We start from the raw sequence: 27,712 nt of genomic DNA, 5'->3' as shown, positions 1-27,712 counted from the left end.
GGTGTGTGTGTGCACGTGTGTGTGTGTGCAGACTTGCACTCATGAGAGACAGACAAAGTGAGACAGAGAACTGTGTGTATGTTTATGGACATGCTTAAAGAGGCCTCCAACTTCACTTTCTCAGGCTCATTTAGTTTTAAAATGTCATCTTTGCCTCTTTGTCATTGACCAACATAAGATAGCTGACCAATTTAAGTGCTGAACTTCTGCAAGGTTGGCATGTCCACCCTTGATATTTAACAGACCTGAACTAAACAAAGCGTGTTCAGTTTGAGTCATTTTAAATATTTGGTCACTTGTTAACTCCATGTAAACTTTCAGGTTAAGCCTTATTTCAAATAGTGGAAGAATTATAACCTGAATACACTGTCGGGCTTATGACAGTTTCTCAAAAATACTTTTGATGGATAAGCCTAAAAAGGGGAATATGTTTGTTGTTGGGTGATTAGCAGATTGGAAAGGAATATGTAATATAATTTTAAATATGAACCAAATAATATTAAAGGAGAGTTTTTCTTTGTGTTCCCTGAGTTTTTAGCTTTCTTTTCTTTTTAATTTCTGCCATTTTCTGTTTTTCTTCTCTTAAATAATCAGAGTCAGATTTGTGAATATCTAGTACCAGCGACCTGCAGGAGAAGCCACTAGCATTTTGAGCTCTGAAATTCTTAAAAACAATACATAGCACTTAGTTGGATCATTTATCAACACATTCAGTACTGTATTATAGTGCTTTAGTATCTTGATACTTTGTACAAAGCTTTCTCTTTGCCAGTTTCTTTCTGTACCTATTCCACTTCCTCTTTGCATTATCTATTCCATTTCCTCTTTGCATTTGTGATAAAGTTTTAATTTTAAGATATATTATATATTAAAACTTAAATCTCTAACATTTTTAATGACATGTGCTTTTGAACATGGGCACCTTTTTTGTTTAAGGTGCCCATCTCACAATGTATTCAACTTGTAGAATAATTCAGTGACAATAAACCTGGGCTGAACTACCATTTATGTTTGGCATTTTTGACATAGAAAATTTGATTAGGGATAGATTGTTGTGGCAATAAAAATGTAATGAAGGGGGGAAAAAAGAAAATTTCTTCTTCTCAGTGTTTGTAAATGCCAGAACACACATACATTTTATTCTGTGAAAGGGGGGATTTATATAATTTAGTCAAAACACCTGAATGTACATGTGTTTTTAAAAATGTTTTTATTAGTGCATTATAGTTATACAGAATATATTATTTAAAAAATTAAATACAATACTCCTGTGGCATTGTGTAAAGGCAATTTTATTTTTTATTTTTCTGTTCCACTAAATAAACATCTCTACTGGAACATAACAGGTCATTGATTAATACCTGTTTGGCCATAGTAACAATTTCAACTTATTCAATTGCAAAGTCAAATCCACTGGAAAAAAATTGCAAACAGCTATGAAACATACCATTCCCCTCTTCACCAGGTTTGCCCAGCCTTGGGAAACTACAGCAGAAGATGTCCAATGGCTCCCTTTCCTTTCCTTCTCTTCAATTCCCATTCCCTTCAGTTGGTTTGGCTGTCCAAGAGGACCCAGCTTGTTTGACCTTGGAGTACCAGGTACAGGCTTCAGTGGATGACACAATCACAAGATGGTCTTGGTTTTCTCTTGACTTGTCCTCCAGTGAGATGTTATTGGAGGGTCCTCAGAGGTCCTTCTGTGGTCTTTCAGCACTTCTCTATAAAATAGGCCTTTAGAATTTAGGTCACCTTTCCCCTTCTTGGAGTTACATTGTCCCTCTTGATGGTCCTATTGTTCAAAGTGCCTTTTACAATGACCTAAACTCAGGATGCTCTAACAGATATATGGAGTCCTTGGGGACTCTATTCTTTTCTTTTCTCTTATTTAAAAAAAATACATATAGCTTAATTTATCATTTTTCAGCTAGATGCACACACTTAGTGTCTCCTGTGTGAAATCCAGAGATCAAATCAAAGTTCCAGAAATTTTATTCTGCTTTTTTTCTGTATCTGCCTGCACTTCTCCCTCCCTCTCTCCTTATTTCTCTCTTTTTCTGAAACATCCCCCTTCCCTTAATTTAAGCTAAAGAGGAAAGGTATTTTCCCTTTTGTCCACACATGCTAATGGAGGAAATGCCATTCAGACTAAGTATTCCATCAGAGTAACCCCATCTTCTCCCATCCTCTTTCTTACATAAAGGATAATATGTGAAAGTCAACAGAACAGATTTTGAGCCATCCATTGGCGAGTCCTGAATGGATGTTCTAGCAATTGTTTTTAGAATATTGTGAGTGAAGATTCATCAGAGTTATTGGAGAAGTTTTGCAACTATATTTTTTTCCTTACATGAGGACTGTGGATACTATATAAAATTAAGTTTCTGGAACCCATTTGAGAAGCTACAAAGTGATCTTTGCTCATTGTTATCTACAGACATAAATTAATATGGACATCCAGGCCCTGTAACTTTCATATGATAAACATACTTGAGCCCAGAGATTTTATGTGTTCTCACTTTCCTGGTTTCTGTGGACTATCATTTCTCATACAAAATGATGGAATTACCCATGATTTAAGATCTTTCCAGATTGATCCCCAAGAATGACATTTGCATTCTTCTAGCTCAGAAAGATCAAAGCAACAGAGATACAGACCCTATACAATTGGCTGCATATGTCGAGGAATAACATTCTGCAGGCCAGTAACACATCTCTGCAGGCTGAATTATGGGAAAGACAGAATGATTCTGAATTCAAGTTGAAGAGTAGAAAAACAGAGTACATTCTATAAAGCAAACAATCATTACAGGGCCTGACCTACTCTTATGCAACAGAGCAGATCAACAGAGGAAGTGACTTTATTCACCTTATATGGAAAAAATATCTTCCAAATCACTTTGAGATTCTAATAAAATTTATGTATGTTTCAAATGCACAAGTTTATTTATTCTCAAATGTTTTGTCCTTAATATCCAGTTATTAGAATTTTAAATAAAAGTGGAAAAGTTAGGTAATCAAATATAAGCATAATATTTTCACCTTAAACTCTATTTCTCCTATGTAAGGGGCAGCTTTACAATGACTTCTTTCTTTTTGTTAATCTGTCTCATTTCATTACTGACTCATGTACAAGATACTAAACAGTGATAAGGAAAGTACAATTGTTCTATTCCCATTTTTCTTTGAAAATTAATGTATTTCACATCAATCTAGTTTGAAATTGACCTATAAATTAATTTTGTCTCTGAGGTCACTCAGCCCCGGCAGCCATGTCTCATCTTTTCAGCTCAGTATGTACCCATGGATGACAGAAACTGTGTAGTTGGCATAATGATATTCACAAAACATGAGTTTAATAAATAACTGAGGGATAAATAAATAGATGGGAACATAAACATGGGCAGTGGGTAATGTAAACTGTCAGAAACCCAACTCTCTCTATGAACTTCATGGTAACATGTTAGTAATGATAAATCTTCCAACTATTTTGGATACCAGTTAGGTTGTTTAGATCTCTGAATACAACTGCCAAATGTATTACTGATTTTTTAAGAAATACAATCTATCTGTCACTATTTTCATGATACAAAGTAATCTAAAATTCCAGTATCTTTAAAACAAAAAGTTTTGTTCTATTTTTCTATATCTTTCATGTTTGAAATTTCTGACCTTTCTTTACAAATTCAATATCTATATGTTTTATCCAATGCTCAAAATTAATGTGTAATTATTTGATTATAATAACTCAAAATCATTTTAGATAAAATAAGGATAGTATATAACTGATTCAGTTTGGACTGGTCTTACCAATGCATGTATAAAATATTCAGTCTATTAATGAGATCTGTAAATGCATTAAGGAGTAAGAAGATGGAAAAGTTACCTCTTAAAATGGCCTTATCCAATACCTAAATTGAAACATCTTCTTTCACTACAAAGGCTCTTTCTTAAGTGGCATCATTTCAAACTCATTCTTATTAGCTCTTTTCTCTTTCCACTGTTAGCTGAACCCCACTTAAATTGGCTTTCCATTTTGTCTACATTCCCTGCAAATGTAGGAACCACATCTCAGGCTGTGATTGGCTGAAATCTATCATTTTCTGCCTGTTAACACTTTCTGAGTTTATCAGAAGAGCTCCTCAGCCTAATCCTGTACCTGTCTCTGGCAGTTCCTTTCCCACAAGCCCCTCAGCAAATCCAAGGTCTGAAAATTCATCAATGACACTGGGGCAGGGTCACTCCCTGTCTCAAATTGGTTTTGCGATTTCTCCTTTCCTTCTACTATCCTTTTCAACATGTGCGCGCACACACCCACACACAAACACAAATTCTTTATATGGTTTCCCTTATAAAGATCACTGAGGTGGTTGCCGCATTTTGCTATCAGTAAATAGTGCCTTGAATGCACGTGTAATTTTATCTTTCTGCATATGTGCAAGAACTGTTATAGAGTAGAATACTAGCAGTGTAAATTCTGACTTGAAGAAGACACATAGCTTTAATTTTAATAAGAGCTATGTATGCAATTGTCTATTTTCGTCCCCAAGACTGTAACCATCAACAATCTCAATAATGACTTCCAAGAGTCTATGGTTTTTACAATCTGGGTGGTATCGGGTATTGGGTCTGTCAGCACTATCCATGTAATGGGAAAATATTTTATTGTTGCATTAATTTCCATGATTTGTGTTTGAAGGTGAATATTTTTATACATTTACTGATCATGTATACTTTTTCTTATTTAGATCATATATTTTGCTCCTTTTTTAGGGGGGATGGTTTTTATCTATTACCTATATTGATATTTTATCTCATAGTTTTTTAATGTCATAGATTTTACAAATTTTACCCTATAGATCTTTCTGACAGTAAGACTTCAAGATTCTAGATATTTGTCTTTTTTCTGATGTATTTCATGAGTTTTACTACTACATTATTATATAGAATTTTGTATTTTATATTTAATAAATTGTTGTATGTAAGAAAACTTTATGTATTTTAGTTAAATGTTTGATCACTTCTCTCATTTCTCTTATTCCAATACTGTTTCAGTTTGTTATCCTTAATTTCATGATTTTTCTTAAAATTTCTTGAATTTTCTATATTAGGGGTTCTTAGATGTCAACGTGCATCATATTTACCTACAGTGCTTACTAAAACATCCAGTGCTGGGCTCAGTAGATCTGTGATAAAATCTGAAAGATTGAGTGCACCACTAATATATGTTGCCAAGGTGTGTTTATACCTCTGGTCTAGGGACTACAATTTAAAGACTACTTTTTTATATAATAACTACTTAATCTGCAAATAATGAGAGTATCATCATTAGAATTAGTATCTTAGTAGAACACTGAAAGCCAATGGTAATGATACTCATGTTTTATTACTCAGTATAATAACATTTCTATTATTCCATTGTGTATGTGTGCAACAGGGTTCCTCTGAGGTTGGTCACTCTGCCCTCTTCCTTGGAATCTAAAATGTTTGTTTTTCTTTTAATAAGCATATTTTTTGTGGTGGATTTCTACTAGTGGTTTATGGTAATAGTAATAAAATATTGCATGGTTTAGTTTGTTAAGATTTGTTTGTTTTATTAGAGATAGACACATAATTTTATCAAATTTTTTTGAAGTTTAATAATATGATTATGTCATTCTTTTTATTCTTTCAATATTTTCATGTGACGAAGCTCATGAATGCAGGTAATAATGTTGAAACATCTTGGCATTGATGAGAACAATCTGAATTGGTTGTGACACTCTTTCTATTACTCTTGTATGTAATTTAATTTGCATTTGATTCTATTCAAAACTGAAAAGAGTCTAAAATCACTGCAATAGTTGCCTTCAAGAAATTTAAGCTAAAATGATTAAATACTCTTGTCTGTTCATCGGGGGTATGTGTGTGTTTGTTTGTGTGTATGCATGTGCACGTAAGTGTGTGTGTGTGTGTGTGTGTGTGTGTGTGTGTGTGTGTGTGTGAGAGAGAGAGAGAGAGAGAGAGAGAGAGAGAGAGAGAGAGAGAGAGAGAGTGATTTCATTCTGGATTGGGGAAAAGGTAATTTTCTCACAAAGCACTTTGTGTTCATTCCTCATGCTGCTACAAGTGAATACCATGAAACCCAGTTGTTGCCTGTCATGTAATGTATGTTGCACCACAGTAAAAGGGCCCTCAAATTCTGAAAATTGGCATTTATGTAAGAGCTACTAGCAAACTGCCATCCTCTATGAGAAAGAGGGGGAAAGTTACAGAATGCAAAGGAATTGTCTTTGGGATTAGAAACAAGGTCACTGCTTTACCACCCGGACATATTAAAAACAAATGGTTCCTTAGAGCTAAGTCTTTATATCTCTCAGGAGTAGTTTTTGACTTCCAGTGGTGTTTTGGTATTCAATTCTCCTTTAGCTCCCCAGTGCCTCTATTCCTTGCTCAGAAAGCTCTGACTGTGCAAAAATGGGATTCGTCATGTAGAATTTTCTCACAGCAGAATCCAATGATTGTTAAACGGTTGAATCATCGTGTTTCTTCAGAGAAAATGCAAAAAGATATAAAATATTTGAAAATTTATATCAATTTTCTGAAGGTTTTTGAACTTATGCAACTCATTGATGTATTTTGGTTAAAGAATTTCTACGTTTTCCTGCAGAGATTTAAAACACAAATGCAACCTTGCCCCACCTCCTTTTTTAAAAGGATTTACAAATTTCCCATCATCTAACAAACTCTGTAGTCAGGGAGATTAGTTGGTCTGGCATCCATGTAGGGCTTCAATTCAACTTCCTGTATATTTCCCTCGACAGTTGTTTTTCTGCTCTTTCTAGTTCACCTCTACGCTTTTGTTCATCCTTCTTTTCCACCCACACCTCTTAAATTCATTACTAACACATTTACTAACTCTACATGAAACCATTCCTAATAGATCTGATTTGAATAGCTCTAATTATTATGATAGGGATTGAAATATATTTGTATCTCTTTTATAAAATTTAGCATACAGTCTTGGTTTGTAATTCTTTTCATGCCTCTCCCCTCAAATAAATCACAACCTTCTTGAAGACTTCCCTTAAATGTAGTCTTAATTCTGAAAATGTTTAAAAAGAAAATTTGGTCATAGTTAATATGGTAGCTTTAAAGAGAAAAACAAGGAAGTGCTCCCCTTACCTTACCTTTAGCCTAGTGAGAGCATCTTCAAAAAAAGGACTCAGAGAACCAGAGAGGTGTTCCTTATAAGAGGTGGAAAAGGTCAACTGATGAGAGACAGGAAGGGCAGCTGTTGATGGATATGCCAAAGGAGAAGGAGTTTTTTAACCACTTGCGTGAATTTAGCCACTTCATAAGCTTTTGTGCTCACTCTCTTCATCATTAAATGTGGCCCATGTGGATGCAAGGGCAATTCAGCCTGCAAACCTGCCACCCATTGATTTCCAGAGTCCACTTGGCCCATCTGCTGACCAGGCAGGTGTCTCCTTCCTCTCTCAGGGTCCATGTGCATACTTTCCCAAGTTGTGAGTTCTGTGAAAGAGGAGGACATTCCTCACAGGAGGACCGTTCTCCAGTGAAGGATATATGAGCAGCTGTGCACCTGCCCTGCCACTACAGATGTCAATCAACTATCAGGTTTCATAAAATGGGGGTAATAATAATCACCTTACTAGGTAGCCCTATGAATTAAATGTGTTCACACACAAAATATTTAGAATAATGCTTATCACACAAATAGTCTTGGAGAAATTTCATCGTATATCTTATTATGTATTTGTATGCTATACAAGAAATGTAAATTTATATTAATTAATAATGTCTAATGGTTGATGTATTTCTACTAGTAAGATTTTCATGACATATAGGTCAACCTGATTATTCAAAGATTACAGGTATTATTATCTTATGCCTACTTCTTGAATCACTCATAAACTATCTCAAGAATTACAGAAATACTGCTTAAATCTATGAAAGCTGTTCAAATGAAAATATAAACAGGATGTATAGATTAGGCAGCACTAACAAAGACATGTCGTCCAGTTTGGTAAAAGCAGAATGTAAGCTGGATGTGGTGGTACAAACCTGTAATCCTAGAGACTCTGCAGGCTAAGGCAGGAGGATTTCAAGTTCATGGCCAGCCTTAGCAATTAAGTGAGGCTCTAAGCAAGCCTGCATAAAAATAAGAAAAATAAAATAAGAATAACATAAAAAGTAATAGGGATGTAGTTCTACAGTTAAGCACCCCTGGGTTCAACTTCATTTGAACCAATCTGAAATATATTTGTATTCATCTAAGATTGGTGAAGTAGAGTTTCTATCACTATCCCAAATTTTCCTGATACCATCATCATTACTTCCTGTCAAGTTCCCAAAGAATCTCATTTAATTTAACAAAAGCTAAAGTCAAATTGTTTAGCTACTATTTGAAACCAACAATATACTGTACATTGTATTCTCTTTATACAAAAAAAAAAAAGATTGGAAAAAAAATTTGAATTTAGTACAGAAGATTGGATTACTTAATATTAGAAAAATAAAATTCTTTGAAAATATGACAAAAATCTATGAAAATATCCTTTAAATATTATTTTTTAGAAATCACTAATTCAAGAAAAATGCTTCCTTTAAAATTGTTCAGGAAGTCACAAAGCAAATTGAAAAATTAACATACGTCTTGATTTTTTAAATACTTACTAAAATACCTTTCCATACATAAGAAAATTGCCTCCCTCACTTATCTTTTTAACCTTAAGTAGTATGCTTTGAGTTTCTTCTTTTTTTTAATACATCATTTTGGTCATTTGTTTTTAAATAACACTAAATTTATAAAACTTTTAACTCTTTAACCTGATTATAATAGAAATGGTGTTAATAGCTTGGTCTGTTTATTAGAAATTTGAATTGTGGTTTAATTTTTTCCCTGTGACCTAATATTCAAAGTGCATGGAAATACTCAAGACCTATAAAACACTCATGTTTTGAGATCACATTTCTCTGTTCCAAGTGAAGAAAAAAATACTTGTTTTGATAATCATTCTCATGGAACACAGTGACACAGAAATCAAGTGTCAGGATCTTTTCATATATCCTGCCTCTTTATATGAAGATCTTCTAATGTAAAACCACAAAGAATATGGCTTATCTGTCTAATTTTTCCATCATAAAAAGGATATAAAGATGACAAGCTTGACCTCAAAATCCATAGCCAGTTTTATTCTGCAGGCAGAATTGGTGAGACAGAAGATAAACTCAGGACAAATTTCACTGCTTACAAAGTTCTGCATATTTATGTCCCTTCCCAAACACATGTTAAAATACTACCCCAAGTGATGATATAAGGAGATGTGATCTCTGAAGTGATGTCTGTGCAGTCATCTTTCTCATTCCTTTTGGAAATATTAGCCCTACTTATTAAAAAACCAAGGACCCTCACCCCCATCCATCTGGTTTGGAAGATACTGTGCCTGTTCCTTATTCCCTGTGGCTTAGTGGGTTTCTCAAGACTGAGGCACCACTAAGCAGATGAACATATCACACAGCACCATCACAGTCTTCTTAGGCTCTTTGCTGGAACTGGGTATAAAGAAACTGTCTGCTTTCCTCTATACTGTAATATTGGGAACATAGGAGCCAGGCGGTTTCAGGAAATACCAACACAGAGAAAGGAAATAAGAGAGTAAGCCCTGGATTTTGCCATAACAAAAATCAGCCCAAGACCTGGACTTCTCGAATGCATGATCCAACATGTTTCTTTTCAGTTTTTGAAATATATTTGTTTTCATCTAAGACTGGTGGAGTTTCTATCACTATCCCAAATTTTCCTGATACCATCATCATTACTTCCTGTCAAGTTCCAAAAGAATCTCATTTAATTTAACAAGAGCTAAAGTCAAATTGTTTAGCTACTATTTGAAACCAACAATATACAGTACATTGTATTCTCTTATACTAACCTCAAAGCATGCCATTGGTAATATGAAGTGTATTTTTACTTGGAAGATCCTGCCCATTTTATATTTGAAAGTGAGCAACATAGTTTCATATCTTTAGTTCATAATATTTTCCTAAGTTTTCCAACATGCTGTTGATTTTTAGAACATGCTGTTCTTTTCCTTCAGGTAATTACTTTTGAAATAATCCATGGGGCTATCAAGATGACAATAATTTGCATGATAATTATTGCTGTAGAAATCACTTCATGATTTTTTCATCGTTTTTATAATTTATTAAAAAACGAGGATCTTATGACTTTTTATGTTAAAAACACTCAAATTATTTTCAAATATTTTGAAATTGGCAAAATATAAAAAGATTTCTGCCAAACAAGTTTTACTTGAATTTTTAAATGTATGGGTTTTTGATGGAAACTTAATCCATATGTTTCTCATTCATTTACGATTAGCTGACAAAAATGTTGTTTTGTAAGAGTTTGATATCCATTATTTTTAAAAATATGCTTATTAGTTTTCTTTTAGCTACACAATGTTGAAAGGAAACCTATTCAATAATTTGAGATTTGTATTTTCTTATTCTATTTTTGGATTCAAGTGGCATGTTACATTAAAATTCAGGAAAGACATTTGTCAAATGACACATTCTATAAGGACACTCTGAACTTAATATCTCATTTGATGAAAGACCATTTGTACCACTTGAAGAACAATATATTCCTCATGATTTCTCCATATGCTGAAAATGAAATGGCATTACCACTCCTACCTAACAATTATCAACATTACATCTGTCACTTTCTGCTTGGTGTTTTAAACACATGATTTGCTAAACTCCAAATGGCAGGAAAATTATATCTTGTTGCCCACGGTTCACAGACAGGAAAGTCAACAGGCCCACCCTTCTTGCTCTAAGGAGCATTTACTAATATAACATAGGAAAGTACTTAAGTTGCAAACACTGTATGCATGTATCTGTAAGTACATACGTGTGTGTTTGTCAGTTGATCTCTGCGTAAGAAACATCAATGTGCATAAGACCTAAAATGCTCTGATGATCTTTTAGTTCTACAATCTTGAACTTGAAGCTTCCTAGTACTCCACATAAAGGAAACGGTCATGAGAAATGTTTTAAGCTCTAGGTATGGATCTCACTAACATCTCCTCCCTCCATTGGCATGACTTAAGTATATGATGTACTAAAAAACAGTCCACTATTGTGGTCATCAAATTGTTTTATTCTTTCCATGTGTTTAGCATATTTTTACCTCGCCAAAGGAGTCACTTCTATCCAGTCCTTTCTCACCATTGACTATATGACTAAAAACGAGGATCATAGGAAATGTGTGGTGATCTAGATATTGCCATTGTTGACCCAAGAACCTGTCAATTAAAATGTCCCATTGCCTGTTGGGAGCCCTGTATGAACTATGGACATTGTTTGAGCCATTGAGGCAGGAAAGTTGCTTTGCTGTGAATTCCTGAGTGAAATTCCCCATTTGAGAAAGTCCCATTCACTGCCAACCTGCCTTAGCTCACAGCCTTAGGTTCAAACACCCATCCAGAGATAGGAATGACCTGCCAATTTACCTCAAGATTCCTCCCTCACTGAAACCTTTGATACACTTCCCCTGTTGAATCTAATTTTTGGCTTTGTCTTTTATTCTTTACTGATTATTCAGACTTTTTATTTACCCGGGCAGCTCACACCTCCAAGTGGGAATCTGCTTTTCTGGGGTGCTGGTAACCCCAGGAATTGTCTACCAAAACATTCCTGACATAGGGAGAACACCTACAATAAATATACCAAATAGAGAGGAGAAAAATGGAAGACGTGAGCTGCACTTATTGGTAGAAACTCTGAAATCTCACCGGGCACCATTTTGAAAGCACTTTGCTTTAGGATTGTGGAGAAAAAAAAAATCTCCAATGAATGTTCTCATAAACTCCAGGTCCTGAGGGGGTACTCTTCTCTTTGTCCATGAATCTACCATGCATATGGAATCCCCTGTCCATGAATTCTCTACTCGGAGAATGGGAGTTCCTTAGGTAATCCCTGCCTCCTGGCAATGGAAACCCAAGTCTTGTTTGGGTGTTAAATTGTCAGATATTTTTGACAATATACTACTGCTGAAACTTTAGTAGGTTTCTGATATATGTATTTCTAGTCAGTTCCTTGTGTCAGAAATCACATTTCTCTCCTTAGTTTTAATATGACAGCTAATTTTCTATCATCATTCCTATGTCTGCTCCATATCTATATGCATCACTATACACACACATACAAACACACACATATGTGTCTGTGTGTGTGTATGTGTGTATATATATATGTACCACTATTAGATGTATATATATGTACCACCATATATAGATAGATAGATATAGATATAGATATAGATATATGGATATATATGTACCACTAAATATATGTACCTATATATATTTTTTTAAATAAAAAATTAAAATAAATGCACTATATATATATATGGTGGTACAATAAGCAGATGGGAAAGAGACTTTAATTCTCTTTCCCTAAGATCCTTTATCCAGCTGGGACTTGTATCAAACCACAGTTCCAGTCTGTCCTTTGCTCCATGTGAGTTTATCCAACTCATGAACATTACATGACTTTGTTCTTCAAAGTTCTGTAAACCTAGCCCTTACTGTTTAAAATTTAATGTTGCAAAGGTAAAATTTATGCTTATAAACCAGCCAATCCATTTCCAAACTTCTTTTTCTTTCAATGATTTAAGTGTAGTTAATGTCCACACCCACATATCTATGCTTCTATTTTATTCATTTACATTTCTTAGTTTTTTAGGATTCCTCCCAAGTGACTACCGATCTAGTATTACTAAATGTCTTCTGACCTTGTAACACTGATGACCATCTTTCTAATTTCTAATACATGAGCCTTCTGTATTTGCTGTGATCTCTCAACTAATGCCACATGTTTTCATTTTGTTTTATGTTTTCCGTATTAGTCAGGATAGGACAGACTGTATTGCAATAACAAATATACTTTGACATTTCACTGGATTAATGTAATAAAAGTTAATTTCTAGTTCATGTCAAGCCCGATACGGATGCAGGGTCTCTGTGTTTTCCTCAACACATCCTCCCTAAGCAATTACTCAGACAACAAGCTGCTTCCAATTTACAGTTTTGTGATCTGAGCCAAGAGGCAGTGAGGGATGAGAAAAGAGAATTAGAGCACCCCATCAGTTATTGTTAAAGGCTGTATAATGGCAGTGTCTGACACCATCTTTAACATCTCCATATCCACTGGTTAGAAGTTCGCCATACAGCACCAACATGTACTCAAGGAGCCTGAGCTTCAGAGATCATCATAGGGGAAGTACCTAGTGCTTTATGTCATGATACATATGAAAAGTCTTAATCTTTTATAAGGCACTTCATCATTTTATACTTAATATTCAGATTGTTATAAGAGGCTGGACAGTAATTCTGGTAGCTCAGGCACTCACATTCACATGTTAGGAGATCAGCATTAGGGGCTCAATTACAACTTGATTTGGGAGATTTTGGGCCTGTCAATTTCAGGATAGTGAACACCTTGAAAGAAGGAGTAAAGAGGAAAATACTACAAAGAATGGAATAGGAGGCTCAATTGCATTGGTACTGATTTGAAACACATTCACAAATTATTTGATCATCTTCTCATTAACAGGTGGAGCTAGCACTTCCTCCTAGTGAATAAAATACAGTGGAAATGACAGGTGTGACCTAGAGAAGGTTGACCAGCAAAGACATTTGCAGTTTTTATCTTGCTCATTATCTCAGGTCACTGTCTGAGAAAAGAGGCTAACTGACCTGGGACGACAACCAAGTGTCCTTGCAGAAAGATACATGTGGAGAGGAACAGACAGGCCCTCTCTCCCAGCCATGTGAGTGAGCAACCTTGGAACTCACTTCTCTAGCCTCAGGGAAAGTTTCAGATGACTGCAGCTCTGGCAATAACCTTATGAGAGACCTCAAGCCAGAACCACCCAGCAAGGCTACTCCCTAATTCCTGAACCACAGAAACTGTGATAAATGTTTATGGTTTTAAGCCACTAATATTGGGAGCAATTTATTAGGAAGCAACTGATAAATAATTCAACATCTGTAATATTTTATATCCAGAAAATCTAAAAAATGTGAATATAGTGTCAATCAGGGTAGATGATAATTACATGTATAACAACTTGCTTATTCAACCCTTAAGTTGAACTTAACTGTGTGCCATTCATTGTTCTACATGGCTTGCAAAAATGAAATATGTGGATATTCAAAACCTAACTATGTGAAATTTACTATAGTGATCTCACCTTTACAGATGAGTGAACTACCAACTAGAAAGGTTAGAAAGCTTTTCAGAGGTCACTAATGAATAAATGACACACAGAAAATTCATACTCGAGCAGTGTTTCTACATGGTTTGTGCTCTTAGCAATTAACATTATTTTATGAGTTATAATGAAATGTGTTGCTTATAAATTTTTAAATATTTTATAATTTAAATTATAAAAATTACATGATGAGATCATTTTTCCATCATCTGATAGGCTTCTACACATACAAAGACATGGGTTTTATCTTGGTTACCCTTATAGGCAAAAGCAAAAAAATTTAAAAAATGAAAATAAATTATTTATAAGGGAAAAAAAGTAAAGAAAAGGAATTCTCTATTTAGCACCAACTCAAGAAACAATTTCTTTCCTTCTTTAAACCTTAAAGCCATAACTTCTGACTTCCATGATTCATAAGTAGAATAATTTGGAATTTGTTGTGTTGGAGAAAAAAAAATGTTAGTGGAACAAGTGATTGTAGATGAGGAAAATGAGGCTGCTTGGTTGCTGTTATCTCTATGGCTTGGGGAACTAACTTTTTTGTATCTGAGAATCAGCTATGAAATTGTCATTTTTATCTTTACCTAAATTCAGCATTCACATCTGGCCTCATATGGACTTAAATTATCATCATCTTTTCTGAATCAAAGAGACAAGCCTATCCTGTTGGCATTAGAAACTAAGGAGGTTCCAGGTAAATTCAAAACCTTACTGATAAAAGCCTATTTAAAATAAGCCCTTCTTCATAAGGAATTGCAGTAATTCAAAGGGGTAAAAAAATCATAGGTGCCATACAGTGCTTGAATGTATCTCTAAGCTCAGCTTGGATTAACCCAATGCAAGCATGAAAAACTACTGAAATTTAACAGACTTGATTTGCTATAAAACTATGTGAAACATTGGAATAATGGGCCCATTATCTCACCTTATCTAAGGCAGTAGATTTGGGTTTTCTGGAGATACATTAGGAATCTATCAAGGCAACAATGCAAGGCACAAATCTTTGCTATATTCATTATTGCCAGGTAATTAACCTGCTCAGTAATTCAAAATTGTTTATTGAGAACTACAATATGAAGCCAGTATGCTGTCTTCAGGGTATAAAGTGTCAGCCAAAGAGGGGATACTTTAACTGGAATGACAGTAAATAGGAGATTAGAATCTAGTATGAGAAATGTTCTTGAAAGAACATATTATGTCTTGAGGGCAAAAAAGGGAAATAGTTAAATTTAAATATCATGAATTTAAGTATCAAGAATAGAAGAAAGAGCTGGGGATGTGGCTCAAGCGGTAGCGCACTTGCCTGGCATGCGTGCGGCCCGGGTTCAATCCTCAGCACCACATACCAACAAAGATGTTGTGTCTGCCGAAAACTAAAAAATGAATATTAAAAAAAATTCTCTCTCTCTCTCTCTCTCTCTTTCTCTCTCTCCTCTCTCACTCTCTCTAAAAAATAAAGAATAGAAGAAAGAAGGTAGCAATGCAAAAATCAGTGAAAAAAATCCCTGGAATAACTGATAATGAATTGGAAAAAGATGATGTTTCACTTGCCATGAAGGTTAGTACCAAGTCAATTTTTAAAATGTTTTACACCTGGGAGCAGTGGCTCTCCCCTATCATCCCAGCTGCTCCTTGGCTGAGATAGGAGGATCTCAAGTTGAAAGCCAGCCTCAACATCAGTCAGGCACTAAGCAACTCAGTGAGACCCTGTTTACAAATAAAATATAGTTAAGTTCAGTCCCCGGTACCCCTCACCCCCCCCCCCAAAAAAAAGTATAGAATGCAATCTACAGTAGATCTGATCTAGGGACCATTTAGATAAAACTGGTAAAGAATAGAGAGTAGCAAGAATGATCCCAGGTTCCTAGTTTATATAACTATTACTTGATTTTGAAAAAGATGAAGCTAAAAATCATCATAGAAGCAAGCTCTCAAAGTTCACAGGTTGAAAAATCAGTGAACTCTGCTGCTTTGGTAATGTAAACAGACATATGGGAAGTAATATCTACTGTGTGTGCTTTGCATAACGTGGATATTGAAAATCAGACAGAAAGCTGTGTTTGTTTTTCATTAATAACTCTATATCTTTCATCTGGAATTATTAATAAAGTTTTCTTCTCTCTTGATGGTAATCTTAAAGCTGAAAATATTTAAACCTCTTTGCATTCATGTCGTTGTCCCCAAACAGAAATGCTTGAATGACATTTGCTACAAAATTATATTAATTTCAATTCAAATAAATGCAGAATGATCCATTAACAAGGTCTATGCTAAAAATGAGTAAAAAACAATTATAGAATTAAGTTGACATCAGAACAATGTTAGGCATTTATGAATTTCAGGCATGTAGAGGGGAGATGCACTTGTGGGATAAACATTTATGTTAAAATAAAAGAAAGGGGTCATCAAAAGAATGCAATGAAATGAAAGTGCAATGTGGAAAATTTGGGTACATGCTGCTGGAGAATTTTAGCTTAATTTGTAAGAAAATATGAAACAGAATATTGTCCTTTGGAATCAATTCTTTGATGCTTTCTCCATTTTTCCATTGTTCCTCTTTTATTAGAGACATGTTTCTGTTATTATAAACATATCCTAGGAATCCTTTTCTATCCAATGTGATAAATTTGGTTCATATGAGTTTAAGTCTCCAAAAAAAACTCTCTTTATAAAATTTATGATTACTCAATAAAAATTTATACCAATAAACTAAATCACTTAGATTTTCTATAAAATTATTGATTTTAAGGGTCACTTCCTTAGTAGACACATTGATTTTTCAGGAAATACCTTATTTTTAATTTGTGTGAGTGTGTGCACATGCATGTCCTTTAGTAGAGAGACTGCTAAGTAAAGAGTGTGTCTGGTCTCTGAACTATACTGGGCCAAGGCAATAAGTACAAAGTGTGTACTCAGGCAAAAATTAGATTTAACTCAAAAGATGTTCACTCTAAGAATTAATGGTAAAGAAAGTAATTTTAAAAGCCTTTTAAGGAAACTAATCAGGTATTATTCATAAAAAAGGAGATAACAAGGTAAATCTTATACAATCCATATTTAAATGGTATTTTCTTATCATTCATGAGTCTAATAAAGATTTTTTCAAAGTTCATGTATGAAGACACGAATTGGATGTTAACCTACTTTATATACAAACAGATATAAAAATTGTGTCATATATGTGTGGTAAGAATTGCAATGCAAAAAAAAAGTACATGTATAAAGACATGAATTGGCATGTACATACTCTATATAACAAAGATATGAATAATTGTGCTCTATATGTGTAATAAGAATTGTAATGCATTCTGCTGTCATTTATTTAAAAAATAAAATCAATTAAATAAAAGAGTCTAATAGAGAATTTTTAATTTACCTAAAGTTTATTAACAAAATCTCACTTGAAATTGACCTCTAAAGAATGAATATAAAAGGCATAACTTGTAAATGAGTAAAGAAAAGATGTATGATGAAATAAAAATCAAATCATAGGCCCCGTGCAGTGGCACTTGCATGTAATCATAACAGCTCAAAGGGTGAAGTAGTAGGATCTCAAGTTCAAAGCCAACCTCAGCAATGTAGTGAGGCCCTTACAACTCAACAAGACCATGTTTCTAAAGAAATATAAAAAGGGCCTGCTGATGTGGCTCAGTGGTTAAACATCCCTGGGTTCCATTCCAAAAATAAATAAAATAAATAAATAAAAATGTGAAAATATTAATACTATATGCATAAACATAATGAAAGTAAGTGAATTAAACACACCAATAGGTAGAAAGAGGACATTTGAAATTTCTAAAGTATAAAATAATACACGTCATATAAAACTACTGAATGCAATAAACACATCATTTGCATCAAATGTATGCATTTATAGTACACTTACAAAAACAAATGGGATAAATACACACCAAGTTCAACACAACCATTACTTCTAAGAAAAAAATAGGTTAATTTTTGCTAATTTTGTGTGGCGCACACCTGGGTGTTTGTTAAGTTTTCTCTTTACTTTGGGTTTGACATTTTTCACTATTAAAAATATTGACTGTGCAAATTAGAATCTGTACTCATCTCTAATAGATCTAAAGACATTCCTTCGTGTGCCTTCATTACCCAGGGTCACAGCACCTTCAGTTTGATTAGTGGCTAGCACTTGTCTACCTCTTCAAAGGTGGGCTTCTGGCAACAGGAAGGAGGAAAGGAAGGAAGAGGAAGCACCTACTTTTCAAGCACATGTGCCTTCAGTATCACAGGCTATTTCTCTTTATAATACAGAAGCCATACTTAGTCATATACTCACGCTTACATATGGGAAAGGCTGGTAGATATGATCTTAAGCTGAGTAGACGTGTGTTTTGGTTAATTCTTTGGGCTCTATTCAAAAAAAAAAGAGGAGAATGAAAACTGCAAAGCCACTCTTCTACGGAATTGTTGATAGTGTCTCTAGAAGTGTGGGATGAGACCACTTTTCAGAATATTTACCTTTTTTCCTGGGGAGAGGAAGTTACAGTTTTATGTTGCTGTTTCAGTCTTTCAGTAAAATGCCATTTATCCTTATGCAATATTTAACCCCACTTCCACAAAAACTCACTGAGATTTTGTTTGAGAAAGAAAAAAAATAATAAGCAACTTTGACAAGTTTGAAGGACAGGTTAATTATTTCTATCAATATATTCTACCAATTCAAGGAGAAGAATCATATTATTCCTAAGGATAGAGATTCATGAGGAATAGGAGAATTAGAGCAGGTGGGTTATTCCCTCTCTTCAGAAAATTTTATTTTAAATAAAAGCAGGGTCCCTTAGCTTAAGCATCTGTAAGGAACTACAGTAGAAATAAATCTAATTTCATTTGGAAGAATTATACTGGAAGTATTAAGCTTTATTTACTTCAGTTACATTATTAAACTGACAAACATACTACATAAGGATCTTATATGGAAGGGTTGTTACACTTTGTTACATTTTATTGCCATTTAATCTAAACCTATCCCAAGAGTTCTTCATATGATAACACCCACTCTGATGTCAAGCACCTAAATGAAGGCTGAAATTTTTATATCTGTCACTTACAAGGAATGGGGTGCAATTTTAAATTCTTTTGCAATCCAGTATCCATTAATTAGTAGTAAGATAAAACAATCTTTGAAAGTTACAAACGTGATAATAAAATTTGTTAATATATCTTTAAAGTTGAATGATTAATATCCATATTCTGTCTTCAAGAAATAATTCAAAAGCAGAAAACTACAGCAAAAGGAACCAGAAAGCACTCAGGTATTTCAAGACAGCCAAGTTCTGCAATTTCTTGTTAAAGTTTTATGAGGTGAAGTTGGCCTAACACTGATATTTCCAGAGATGGTGACTTGGCAGATATGATACACGTTGGCATTTTACTAATGAAAAAATAAACTGGTTCAAGTGTTTGGAAAGTACACAATGTGTGTTTATGTATCATTATCTGTTAATGATCCGAGTAGTGCAATTGGAAATTACAAATGACTTTCACAACTTAAGAAGTAAATGATTTTCTTAAATCATGTGTATTAAATTGTAAGAGGTGTCCAGTTTAGAGAGGTTTCTCCTGCTTTAAAATAGAAGCATTATAAGATTATGGGATTTAAAAATTAAAATGAAAAAGTCAGTGGGTGTTAACAACTAAACTTTAAACTTTGCCTAATTATAACACAAGTATACTGTGAAACGAAATGAAAAAACCATTTTATTTGTGTTCCTTTTATTCAGTGTATAATGTAAGATAAAAATTAAGGATTCTATGTAGTTAATTAGTAGCATGGAATCTTTTCTAGTCATTTAAGTACAAGTTTGCAAAATTATAACAATAGCTTTGGAAGACATGTATATGAGAAGGCAGAAAAAAATTAAATTATTTTCTAAAAAGACATATTGAATGTTGAAAAACTGATGAAAATTTCAAGGACACTTTAAAATTTCCTTAAAATTCTAAGACATGTTTCTATTTGCTAACAGCAGCAGAACATGTATAACAGATTTCTTTTTGTTTCAAACCATTTTAATGATATACACACAGATATATTGTCCTTAAAAAAATCCAGTTGATATTTCCATTCACATTGTTCGAATTAGCTATGCCTGATTACATAAATGTTATTTTGGTTTTGGAAAGCATCAATCACAAAGCCTCCCTTTTTTCCAGTGGATTGATACTGGCTTTATGAAATATGAGAATGATCCTTAAATAATTTGCTTGTGGGTTTAAGTAAATTACAGGACAATGAGGCTTAATTAACCATAATTTTCATTTCTAGAAAATGCAGCTCTTCAAGGAGGGTGACGAGCTTGGCATCGTTCAGCACATACCCTCCAGTTTGGGGAGAAAGAATTATGAGTACACATTAACAGTGCACCTCATTCCAGTCTTTCAACACTGAGGGGGAAAACATGATCATAGGTTTAATCCAACAGCACTAAAAATCCACAGGATTGAAAATGTACTGTAACCAAGAAAGTTATCAGGCCAGGCTGCTTAGGTACTCTGCGGCAAACACGATGACTCCTCAAATATTTTCAGAGAGCTTATAACCTAAGCTCACTACCATGATATGTCAAGTAGAAGAAAATCTCTTACCAGCCTTCTTTCTGGAACCCATTCAGAAATCTAAAGAGGATGGTCTAGAAGTTTTCACAGTTGGAAAGTTTCAAGTTTCTTTGTCTTGAAGTTAAGCAGAGCTGGGAGGATTAACTTACCTTATTTCCATTTTATAATTAATATTCTCAGAATGCTGGTGTTCTAGGTATACTACTTGCTCCTGCTAAGAAGAAATGAAGAGAAATGCAAAACACATGGTAAAGTTACAAACTCTGGCTGTAGCAATGAAGAAAATTAAAGAGGCACATATTGAGGAGTAAATTGTTGATGATGAAGGTCTTAGGTAGCCAAGTTTCTTTTGTAATAATAATATGTGAGTTTTCTAAGATCTTTTTTCACTCATTTGCCATGGTCCTGTCCTTCAACTCCACTTAACACTTTGTAAGTTTAAATAAAAAACAAATAATATAGAGCTGCCACAGTTTACCCTGGCATGGATATTATTTCCATGAGTACCAAACATGAGCTCAAACTTAGTTTTCAAACTAATTAATGGTGATGGTCCTGTTGTATTTTTCTAGAATGTTTATTAAAAATACTGTGTTTTTATGTTTAAGTCACATTTAAAATGAAACTCATACTCTTAAATCTTTGGCCTTATTTGTATTAATGAGCACACACACAAAAAAATTTATGAAGCCAAAAATATTATGGCAATTTTATCTCCAAGAAGCTGTAGGAACTTTAGCTTTCATGATAGGATTTAAGTTTTAATTTACCAAATGGTTTGTGTGGCCATGAAAATATATGTTACTCCTGAAATTTGCAATTACAATTATAAGACTTTATTTCTTGCCCTAAAAATGTAGGCCCATAACTGCTGTTGTGCTATCGATGAAATAAGAAAGGGGAAAAAAAGTCAACAAATACAGCAATTCGTATTTCATAAAATCCAACCTTTGGTTTCATTATGATAAACATTTTACTTAAGATCAAATTTTCAAAATTTAGTTGGTCAGATAAAAGAAGAAATTGATTCTCACTGACTTCACGTAAATATAAACATAAAAATACCACCAAATTGAAGTTATTTACTTTTCACTAATATATTACTGACCTTAAATTCTTGAACATGTGTTTACATAAATTCACATAAAATTTAAATTTTTCAAACAAGAATATTACATCTATTATAATTTTACTTCTAAGGCAAATGATGATAATAGAAATTTTCTTGTACATTTATACATATTTTTATTTTCTGGACAATAGCATAAGGTACACTTCTACAAGTGTTTGTTATGTGCATAAATTGTGTTTACACTGAGAAATATCCACGTGCAGAGAACATTTAATGAAAAAGCAAAATAGCAAACATGATATTCACAATTGAATGAGCAATGCCTAAAAGACGCCAAAGTGACATTTAACTTGGGAATGTACTTAATCTAATGGTTGATGGTTCTTTGTTGTGACTGTCATGTTCTAGGGTGGAGCACTAAATTTGAACACTATGCAGAACTCTTGAGGGGATGTTACAAGAACACGTTATTTTGCTTTATCGTGAGTAGCTCTTTATTTTTCTTATTTGTGGATAATTCTTAATCAAAGTTTCATTTGGAATGGAGATTTCTTTTTTCCATTTTGGAATTCCATCTCAGATCTCTTACCTGGTGTTCAAACTCGTGTAGCCAGTTCCCTGCTAGACCAATTCACTTTCTGATAATAAACAAATAAAAAATGTAGAAATGGACCAATTAAAGGGAAACAGAATGATGAGGGTAGACTTGACTTTTTGAAATATGTTTATAAAGAAATGTCACTTAATACCAGGGCCAAGATTATAAGATTTTCATATGGCACAGACTCAGGAGAATTATAAGCAATGGAGAGTATGAGCAATAGCACTAAGATAAGAGAATATAAGGTGCATCCAAACCAAAAGTAAGCAAAAAAAAAAAAATCCGCACAAAGAAGAGTGCTAAGAAGTTGCAAAGTTAAAAGCTGAGATCATGAAAGAAATGAAAAAAACATGAAACAACATGGTTTTGTTCCAAAAGCAATAGAAAGACATTAAAGGGATTAAAGAATACAGTTTAGCAACAGGATGCACTCTGCACTCAAGTTTTACACATTGCTGGTAAAAATGTAAAGTATTATCACCACTTTGAAAAAAGAGCTTTGTAGTTTTTTTATAAAGCTAAATGTGCAGTATAGGAAATATATACTTGAATCTGAACTGACGTGAACATTCTAGGTATCTTACGGAAGAATCAGTTGTGAGGAGCTCAGCTGGAAGAGGACTATATCTTATGATGTGGCAGGAACAAAGAAATCAGAAGGAGATGAATTAAGAATACTGTTTGGAGACAAACATGACAGAACCATCACTTGCATAGAAAGTTACATCTTCATCATTCTTCAGAGCTAACTTTTGCCAAAGACTAATGGATTTATTTTGTATATTGATTTATACAAAAGTAATTCTATTCCAAAATCTGTAACTAGCATGTTTATAATCTGTTAAGTTGCTTAACTTTCCTGTTGTATAAAACAGAAGTATAACACCTTTCCTTTCTCTTAGAGTAGTTGTAAAGAGAAAATGATATAATTGATATGTAAGTTCTTTGAAAGTCTAAAAATGATGATCAAATGTTAACTGTTATTTTCAAAAACTATTAATTTTATCATCTTAATTTTTATCATTATTATGGAAGTTAAAGGTCTCATGTGTTAAAACCTGATTTCTGCCATTTGCAATTGTTAATTACCATGTAGCAGACATCATAATTGCTACATAGTTTAGTCTGAAATAATGGGGAGTTTGCTGTGATTAATCCAAGAGATAGTGACATTAGAAGTGAACTCTAAAAGAATTTCTGGCCACCTCCACTCAGGTGTAGGAATGAATTCTAGTGAGCCTTTTGGAAACACTAATCTCATTTGTAGGTCACACAGAGCAAGGATCACATCTAATCACTCATTGAAAATTTGCAGGCAGGGAAGCATAACCCTGCAGTTCCTGCGGAGGCTACGGGTTCGGGCTCTGGTGCCCAAGTGGGGCAGGCAGCCATCGGTGAACAGAAAGCGTGAACTACAGCAACCTACAGCAACGACGTTGGGCCATCAGATGGCAAGCCTGGTATCAGAACTTCCATAGGGGACCAGCTGGTGGGAGAAGCCTGGTCTCCAGCGTGTGTCCTCCCCAGGGCGTGTCTTCCCCAGCTTCTTCTAGGCTCCAGTTCCAGCACAGCACTGCAGGGGCTGACCCTGACCCACTAGGGACAAACCCTGCTGACCCTTCCACCCGGTTCTGGTGAAGCACCAGCGGCCAGAGGCTCTGGCCCGAAGTCCGCCCACCAGAAAACTATTCCCACCAATCCCGTGACTGACCGCTAGGAGCCTGTCCAGCCCCGCCTCTGGTCTGGGCCTCGGTTCTACATTCAAGGTCCTTATTTTGCAGCCAGCCTCTCCCCTACGGGAGCCCTTTCCCTCGCCCACGTGGCCTCGGGTCCCCTGTCCCGCCCGTCCTGGAGCTGACCAATGCTCTTGTCCAGGAAGTCCATGGATTCCTCGCTGGTGCTGAAGTGGCTGGAGGTGGCCTTCTTGTGGGAGTCCTGTTCCACATCGGAGCCCGTGTGCACCAAGGAGTTGGTGCTCATGGGCGAGCATGTCATGTCTGACAAGTGAAATGAGGCAGCCTGCGCCGGCGCCCAGCAGGGGCTTGCTCATGCGGATCTTGGGTGAGGCCGTCATGTCAAAGTTGAGCTTGACCTTCTCCTGCTTGTCCGTCTTGGTGCACACCTGTAACCCCAGCTGGGCTGGGGAGGCTGACGCAGGAGGATCACAAGTTCAAAGCCAGCCTCAGCAATTTAGAGAGGGTCTAAGCAACTCAGTGAGACTCTGTCTCTAATAAAATACAAAATAGGACTAGGGATGTGGCTCAGTGTCAAGTGCCCCTAAATTCAATCCCCAGTAGCTCCCCCAAAAAAGAAAAAAATAAATTTGCAAGTATTTAATAAAATAGTTCTTTTTTCATTGTTGTTGTTGTTGTCATCTAGTCTTTTTTTTTTCCAAACAGATCCTGATATGTTACCCAGGCTGACCTTGAACTCTTAGGTTCAAGACAGCCTCCAGCTTTAGCCAAGTAGCTGGTATGACAGGCCAGCATCACCACTCCCAACCCAGTTCCTAAATTTTTAACTTGGCTGTACATGTGCAGATCTATCATAAAACTTAAAAAAAAAAAAACCACACACAAGCAAATTCTTCTAAAAGACAAAAGGCACACATGGGACTCGAGGAACATGCCTGGAGTTGGGAAGGAGGCCCCCAGGCCCACGCCAGCACTTACTAAGCTGACAGGAGCCGCACATTGAATTCTCCCTCCGCTGTGTTCAGGCTTATGTTTTGGCTCCTCCACCCAGACGTGAGCTCCCCGAGCAAGGGACAGTAGGTTGGCCTCTGGTGCACCTCTGAACTCTCTGAGAAAGGGACAGAGCATTGGCCTCTGGTGCACCTCTGAACTCCCAGAGCAGGGGACAGTGCATTGGCCTTTGTGCCAACGAGCCTGGACTCATGCTGCCTGGTCCCACCAGAGCAGCTGTCTGTGAGCCTGCCCCTCTCTGCCTGCCTCTGGGGAGTCAGTAACCCCTCCTGGAAAGAGGGACTCCCCTGGGGAGAACCTCCCCAGCAGTCATGAGCAGAAAGGTGGCTGTCAGGACACAGGATGCTGGTCATTTCTGACACTTGGAGAACATCTGGACATTTTAGGGTTTTTCTGTCACTGCAGCACTGTGGACAGTCTTTACCAAACCCCCTGCCTGAGCCCGCCTCACTGAACCTGCAAGCTGTGGGGACAGCCTCTGCCCACTGTGGAGCAAAGCCTATACTCTTCCTTCTCACAACTTAAGCCACTCTCAGCGGATGGCTGGCAAGGGAAGGACCAAGAGTTCTCTGCAGGATGGTCCCAGAAGAGGGAGCTGGATGATCGACTTAGCTCCTGGTGCACTTGGTATGTGGGGCAAGCACTGCTATCCCTGTCACCTACATCTCAGTGCACATCCCCATGCTGTGCCAGCCTACAGAATAGGAATCCTAAATCACCAAGACCTCTCACTTTCCCACACTCTGATCAGGACATGGGATCAACAGGCTGCCACCTACTCTTCCAGCTCTTCAAATAAGAACAACAACTCCTGCCCACCCCTGGGACTTGGTCTCCCACCATCCTCTCCTCCCTGCTCCCTGTTCTAATCACACACCAGGTCCACCCTTCCCTGCCTGAGCCTCTGCTCTTGCTGCCCACTCTGCCAAAACCTTTGCACCAGGCCCACCACCACCTCCTGATGGCGATGGCTAGCCCAACAGACTCCTGGGTGTGACCCATCTTCCCAGCGATGATGTCCGCCTGCCTGTTCACTCCAGCATCCCCAGCACCCAGCACCTAAGCTGAGCAGGCTCCAAATGTGTACTTCTTTGAATGAAAATTTAATAAAAGAATTTCCAGCAGATTTCCAGCAAGAGCCATTAAAATCCAAATATGATACCTCCTATCAAACCAGTACCCTATCAAGGAATTTCCATCTGGTCTCCTGACAACGCACTTTTGGGATTCCTAATAAGGAAGTGAGTTACTTTGGAATTCACACTGTTCTTTTTTTTTTAATATTTATTTTTTAGTTCTCGGCGGACACAGCATCTTTGTTGGTATGTGGTGCTGAGGATCGAACCTGGGCCGCACGCATGCCAGGCGAGCACGCTATTGCTTGAGCCACATCCCCAGCCCCACACTGTTCTTTGATCTGCAAGACCTCAAGCAAAATTTCAAAATAAAACTGCATTTTCTGTGTATTCCGTGTGAGGTATAATTTGTGCTGCATGTATTTAAACAGACTCCCCTATGCATTCTCCAAACTGCAGGGGTGGGGCAGTCTGGCGTGTGCCTCATTTAACCCTAACAGAACTTGCCAGGAGAGCACTTCAATATAAACCTGCTCCTCCCTGTCTACCAGTTGTTCTGAGCACAGGGCCTCTGCCCTGAAGGCAACTGCTATTAGCTGAAAGGCACTTCCCAGGGTGTGGCGGAAATGGGGAGGGCAGAGATGCTGGGAGGGGAGGCTCACACCTGTCAAAACAGCAGCCCCTGGTAATTTCCAGAGAAAAGTGAACAGAAGGGAACTACCCAGCAGGATGATAAGAGATTCATTTACTGGCAATCTGGGAAAATACATCTGATCCCTGAAAGCATTATTTTGAAAAGCAATTTGCACAGAGATTTAATTTACAACGGGAAAAATAAGAAAATAAAAAAGGACCGCAGCACTTAAAATAGCCCAGGAATCCATTATGATGCCAGTTAGATCAACAAATCCACTAAAGTAAGATTATTTTCTAACGTACCTGGAAAAAAAAAAACTGAAGCTCACACACTATCAAGCTTAACACAGCACAGGAAAAGATTTTCTACTATGAGATAAAGGGTTGGTATCATGACAGTAAATAAATCACAGCCATACCAGCGAACAACAAGAGGAAAAATCAGCTTTTATAAAATGGTAATAATAATAAAAATAATAGCCATACCCTTCACCTCTCTTCTTATCCAATGAAAGTGTCAAAGGTTCGGGTGAAGCTACATGTTTAATGCCCACCTGTTGTGTTGTCCAAAGAAATGGGCATCGACCTGCCTGTCCTTATCCCTCAGGGCTTTTGCAGGCCAAAATGGAAACCCCTTCAGTTTTGCCCAGAACAATGGATGTGGATTGCTCTAGAAGAAAACAGAACCCAGAGTTGGCACACATTTGACAATGAGACACAATGAGATGGAGGGAAGAAGGTGGCCACAGAGGCCCT

The 27,712-nt window shown here is 36.1% G+C and overlaps 3 long non-coding RNA genes across 7 annotated transcripts in view; 1 reads left to right on the top strand and 2 right to left on the bottom strand.

Moving 5' to 3' along the window:
• Positions 1–1,274: 1,274 nt before the first annotated feature.
• On the bottom strand, positions 1,275–21,907 carry LOC144373037 (uncharacterized). 2 transcript variants are annotated; one of them, XR_013432840.1, is made up of 4 exons: positions 18,588–21,907; positions 8,065–8,151; positions 7,162–7,512; positions 1,275–6,524 (listed from the first exon to the last, which is right to left on the bottom strand). It is a non-coding gene; the product is annotated as an uncharacterized LOC144373037 (long non-coding RNA). The 2 variants fall into 2 exon arrangements; XR_013432839.1 differs by having other exon boundaries at positions 7,167–7,512; positions 18,588–21,903.
• Positions 15,742–23,414, top strand: LOC144373038 (uncharacterized). Its single transcript, XR_013432841.1, has 3 exons — positions 15,742–15,845; positions 22,347–22,420; positions 23,115–23,414. It is a non-coding gene; the product is annotated as an uncharacterized LOC144373038 (long non-coding RNA).
• The window catches only part of LOC144373036 (uncharacterized), a 128,841-nt gene continuing 124,384 nt past the window's right edge, over positions 23,256–27,712 (bottom strand). For 2 of the 4 annotated variants that reach the window (XR_013432836.1, XR_013432835.1), the window contains one exon: positions 27,046–27,626. This is a non-coding gene — a long non-coding RNA (uncharacterized LOC144373036). Of the gene's footprint in view, positions 24,688–25,211; positions 27,627–27,712 lie in introns of those variants that run through there. The other 2 variants (XR_013432837.1, XR_013432838.1) reach the window with 2 other exon arrangements.

The sequence above is a fragment of the Ictidomys tridecemlineatus genome, unplaced genomic scaffold, assembly GCF_052094955.1.
Source record: "Ictidomys tridecemlineatus isolate mIctTri1 unplaced genomic scaffold, mIctTri1.hap1 Scaffold_215, whole genome shotgun sequence".
Lineage (NCBI taxonomy): Eukaryota > Metazoa > Chordata > Mammalia > Rodentia > Sciuridae > Ictidomys > Ictidomys tridecemlineatus.
Note: the sequence above shows the minus strand (reverse complement) of the source record. Positions and strands in the feature narration are given on the sequence as shown.